The sequence below is a fragment of the Spermophilus citellus genome, assembly GCF_964194105.1.
Source record: "Spermophilus citellus genome assembly, chromosome: 11".
NCBI classification, from domain to species: Eukaryota; Metazoa; Chordata; class Mammalia; order Rodentia; family Sciuridae; genus Spermophilus; species Spermophilus citellus.
Genome location: NC_138192.1, coordinates 102,482,262 through 102,488,010, shown reverse-complemented (window position 1 = coordinate 102,488,010; position 5,749 = coordinate 102,482,262). Strand labels below are relative to the sequence as shown.

General features: G+C 38.5%; 1 pseudogene across 1 annotated transcript; it reads left to right on the top strand.

The window, feature by feature from the left end:
* Positions 1 to 3,047: 3,047 nt before the first annotated feature.
* On the top strand, positions 3,048 to 4,100 carry LOC308631167 (mortality factor 4-like protein 1; annotated as a pseudogene). The gene has a single exon. The product of its transcript is annotated as a mortality factor 4-like protein 1 (transcript).
* The last annotated feature ends 1,649 nt before the right edge of the window (positions 4,101 to 5,749 follow it).

The window sequence follows — 5,749 nt, the reverse complement described above, 5'->3', positions numbered from 1 at the left end:
CAAATGGCAGAATGTCCTTCCTTTTTAAGACTAAATGATATTCCATTTTCTTTATTGTGCTCATTCATATCTTGGTGGGAATTTATGTTGCTTCCACAACTTGGCAATTGTGAATAGTACTTCTCTGAATAGGGGAGTGTGATATACTTTTTTTTTTTTTTAATGCTAGGGATTGAACCAAGAGCCTTGTACATTCCAGGCAATTGCTCTAACATGGAGCCATATCACTGGCCCCTGTAATATACTTTAAAATCAGGGGGTATAATACCTCTCTAACTTTATTCTTCTTCCTTAAGATTATTATTAGCTTGAGAAAATCAAAGATGGTGGAATAGAGGAGGTCATGTTCCTGGCTGCCCCGTGGCATGAAATCAAGAAAGCAGACAGGCAGCTTCTCTGCAAGGTGGGTGAACAAAATAAAAGTGGGATGGGGGGGTACTTACTGGAATTTAAAACTGGACATTCAAAGCAGACAGGGAACATAGGGTGTTGGATATAATTGAATAAGGAAAAAATTCCCAGAGGCACAGCTGCTGCCACAGCCAGCAGGAAGCTCCAGCCAGAGAGGTCCCTCCATGAGCATAGTAGAGAGATAAGGGAATTAAAGGAACCCACATTTTAGGGAGGCTTGAGGCATGTCTGGTACAGAGCCTTTAAAGACCAAGGTCGTTGCCCAACAAACCTGATGGATTTGATGCAGGATGTTCGTGGGTGGGGAAAAAGCCTCCATCTCTCCAGGCAGCATGTGGAGGACAAAGGAAGGAACAATTTTGCAGCTGTGTTGTGGGGACCAGCAACAGAGGAAGCCAATTCCTGGCAAACTTAAGTTTGGCCTGAAATACAGGCCCAGTAAACACACGCAGCATGGCCTAGACTGTGCTTAAGTGACTAGAAAAAAATCAAACATGGAGAGGGGTTCACATAGGGGACAACTGGTTGTAGAAACCCACTCAGCTCTACCTCTCCCCCTCCAATCCGACTACTTGCAGAACTGGCTGGGAGAGACACATCTGGCCAGGAACCTGGAAGGTCAGGCACAGGGGAAATTGGAGACTGAAAGCGACACAAGGAAACATGAGGTCTGCAGGTAACCTAGGGAACTAAGAATTGGCTCCCCTACCACTCAAGTGGAACCCAGGGGAAATCCCTGGGGTAAAGTCTTCCAATGTGGACCAGCAAGTAGTGAGTGCTGGAGGTGTGCTGATATAAAATCTCCAGACCAAATAGCATTCAGCAAAGAGGCTGGAGCCCATCAAGCTTAAACCTGGCCTCCAGGAACTCTCACTCTAGCATTCCAGACGGTGGAGCTTCACACTCCAGAAGACCCTACCTAACACTGCTAAGAAGAAAAGCTGAGAATATTTTGAACTCCAACAGAAAGAATTCTTTAACTTTTCATCAAGATTTTTTAAATTTTTTTTCACTAATTAATTGTGACCTTAATTGTACATGGATATTTGTAGATTTTCCTTTTTCCCCCCTCTCCTCATCTCTAGCATTTTTGAAGCCAGATATTTTACATGTTTTAGTTTTTTGTGAACTAGGATGTTTGATTAATTTATTTTAGTTTTATTTGGTATTCTTTTATTAAAAAAATTTTTAGTTATACATGTACATAATATCTTTAGTTTATTTATTTTTATGTGGTGCTGAGGATCAAACCCAGTGCTTCACATGTGTGAGGCAAGGGCTCTGCCACTGAGCAACAACCCCAGCCCCTTGTTTTTATTCTTTTATTTTTAACTTTTAAAAAATTATATATATATATATATTTTTTAATCCTACCTGTTTCCCTTGATTCTCTCTTCTTCTGCTAACAGCCAATATCAATTGTTCTCTCTTTCACTCTTACTTTAATCTTTAACTTCTGTCTTTTCACCTCCTCCCTCATAATCATCACATCCTATATCACTTCTGTTCTCTCTCTATCCACCATTTGAAACTTTTGCAAACTTGCTGTTTATGTTATAGGCAATAACTGATCATATCTTTTTTTGTGATAATTAACATTGTATTCATCATTGTAGGAACTATTTGGTTTAATGCTGTAAACATTTAATGAGCAAATACAGGTAGCAAAACATCACTTCAATAAAGAGAGAATCTGAAAAAAAGAAAAAAGAATCCTTGAAATGAAGGAAACAATTAAATAAACCAAATTTAAAATTAAAGTGAATGCATCACCAACAGATAAGACCACTTGGAAGACAGAATCTCAGGCAATGAAGACAAAATATATAATCTTGAAAACAGAGTTGACCACGAGAGAAGATGTTAAGAAACCATGAACAGAACTGTCATGACACATGACTAAATCAGTCAGGCTCACTCCAGTGAACTGGGCTGGCATGAAAAAATCATACAAAGACAGAGAAAATAGCTTTTTCTTTGGATTCTGTGACAGCTCCTCTGACCCAGCTTCCACAGAGTGGACAAGGCAGGCAAGAAAGAGAGAGATGTACACCTTGAACCCTGGTTTTATTGGGCCAGGCTGTTTGAAAGAACATTCCATCCATATAAGGTAAAAGAGGTAATGTTACAAGGGGCAGCCCACTCCCAAAGCTGTGCTCCTCTGCTGAGCAGAGATGGGGATCCACCTGCTTCCAGGTGAGGGAAGCCAGTCTCCACATTTCCATCACTCAAAGCTAGGGGTGCTCAGTTCCTATGTGGCAGCTCCTGACACAGAACTTCCAAGGACTAAGGGATAACGTGAAAAGACTAAATTAAAGGTTTATCCAGATAGATAAAGGTGCAGAGATACAAACCAAAGAAATGCACAATCTTTTCAATTAAATAATATCAGAAAATTTCCAATCAAAAGAATGAAATGAAAAATCGAATACAAGAGGTTTATAGGACCCCAAATGTGCAAAATTACAACAGACCCACATCAAGTCACATTATAATAGAAATGCCTAGCATACAGAATAAGGATAGATTTTTAAAGGCTGCAAGAGAAAAGTATCAGATTACATGTAAGGGGAAGCCAAAAAGGATCTCAGCTGATTTCTCAACCCAGACCCTCAAAGATAGGAGATCCTGAAGTTGGGTGAGGTAGAGAGTAGGGGGCGGTAGTCGGGGGTGGTGGGAGAAGGAGGAGGCGGAGAATCACTTGTAAATGGCGCCCAAGCAGGACCCGAAGTGGAAATTCCAGGAGGGTGATCGAGTGCTGTGCTTTCATGGGCCTCTCCTTTATGAAGCAAAGTGCGTTAAGGTGGCCATAAAGGACAAACAAGTGAAATACTTTATACATTACAGTGGTTGGAATAAAAATTGGGATGAATGGGTTCCAGAGAGCAGAGTGCTCAAGTAGTGGACACCAATCTGCAGAAACAGCGAGAACTCCAAAAAGCCAATCAGGAGCAGTATGCAGAGGGGAAGATGAGAGGGGCTGCTCCAGGAAAGAAGACATCTGGTCTGCAACAGAAAAATGTTGAAGTGAAAACCAAAAAGAACAAACAGAAAACACCTGGAAATGGAGATGGTGGGAGTACCAGTGAGACACCTCAGCCTCCTCGGAAGAAAAGGGCCCGGGTAGCTCCCACTGTTGAAAATGAAGAAACATTTATGAACAGAGTTGAAGTTAAAGTAAAGATTCCTGAAGAGCTAAAACCATGGCTTGTTGATGACTGGGACTTAATTACTAGACAAAAACAGCTCTTTTATCTTCCTGCGAAGAAGAATGTGGATTCTATTCTTGAGGATTATGCAAATTACAAGAAATTACAGGAAACACAGCTAATAAGGAGTATGCTGTTAATGAAGCTGTGGCAGGAATGAAAGAATACTTCAATGTAATGCTGGGCACTCAACTGCTCTACAAATTTGAGAGACCACAGTATGCTGAAATCCTTGCAGATCATCCTGATGCACCCATGTCCCAGGTATATGGAGCGCCACATCTACTGAGATTATTTGTACGAATTGGAGCAATGTTGGCCTATACACCTCTAGATGAGAAGAGCCTTGCTTTACTGAATTATCTTCATGATTTCCTCAAGTACCTGGTAAAGAATTCTGCAACTTTGTTTAGTGCCAGCGATTATGAAGTCGCCCCTCCTGAATACCATCGGAAAGCAGTGTGAGGAGGTGTACTTCATTCACTTGTGTTTGGATCTCTGTAAACACATTTTTGTTCTTAGTCCTTCTCTTTACAAATGATGTACTTTGAAGATGTTAGTGTATAACAAAATTGATGTTTGTTTTCTGTTTGAATTTAAACAGAGAAAATAAAAGGGGTTACTGCTCCTTTTTTCCTTTCTTTCTTTTAATTTCATTTCAAAGTTGCTACCAGTGTATTCAATGATGGACAACAGAGAGACATGCTGTAGAATGTTTGCCTAGTTGACAAAGCTGCTTTTAAATGCTGGTGGTTCTATTCCTTTGACACTACTCACTTTTATAATATGTGTTAATGCTATATGACAAAATGCTCTGATTCCTAGTGCCAAAGGTTTAATTCAGTGTATATAACTGAACACACTCATCCATTTGTGCTCCTTTTTTTTTTTAAAAATGATGCTTAAAGTAAAGAGCCCATCCTTCACAAGTCATCCATGTTGTTCCTTAGGCATTATATCTTTGCTCAAATTGTTGAAGAATGGTGGCTTGTTTCATGGTTTTTGTATTTGTGTCTTATACACGTTTTAACATGATAGACACAATGCATTGTGTAGCTACAGTTTTCTGGAAAAGTCAAATCTTTTAGGAATTGTTTTTCAAATCTTCAATAAATGTTTTCTTTAAATTTCAAAAAAAAAAAATGATAGGAGATCCTGGAATAACATATACCAAGAGTCTGAAAGAAAATGATTGCCAACCAAGAATCCTATATCCAGCAAAATCAAGCTTCAGATTTAAAGGTAAAATAAAAGCCTTCCATGTTAAACAAAAATTAAAAGAATTTGCAATCAGAAAGGCTGCACTTCAAAATATTCTCAACAAAATATTCATGAAGATGAAATGGGAAAAAAAAGTGACAAGTATAACTACACTAAAGGAATAATCAGTCAAAGGAGAAACTAATTCAAAATAAAAACTAGAAATGACCAGGAATGCAAATCATCTCAATAATAACCTTGGACATTAACGTCCTGAATTCATCAATCCAAAAGCATAGACTAGCATATTGGATTAAAAAACAAGACCCAAAAATATGCTGTCACCAAGAGACTCACCTCATATGAAAAGACATCCACAGACTGAAGGTGAAAGGATGGGAAAAAAATATATCACTCACATGGATTATGTAAACAAGCAGCGGTTTCTATCCTCATATTAGAAAAAGTTGACTTCAAGCCAAAGTTAATCAAAAGGGACAAAGAAGGGCTTTCATACTTCTTAAAGAAATTATACATCAACAAAACATAGCAATAATGAATATTATGCCCCCCAAAATGGAGCATCTACATACATTAAACAAACCCTTCTCAATTTCAAGAATCAAATAGACGACAACACAATAATACTGGATGACTTTGACACATACCACTCTCACCATTGGATAGATCTTAACACAATCAATAATTCAGATTTAATGAACATATATAGAGTATTTCATCTATCAATGAGTGAATACACTTTCTTTTCACCAGTACGTGGATCCTTCTCCAAAATAGACTATATCTTATGTCATAAAGCAACTCTTAGCAAACACACACACACACACACACACACGAAAGAGAGATAATAACCTGCATCCTATCAGATCATATTGGAATTAAATTAGAAGTCAACAGTAAAATAAAAA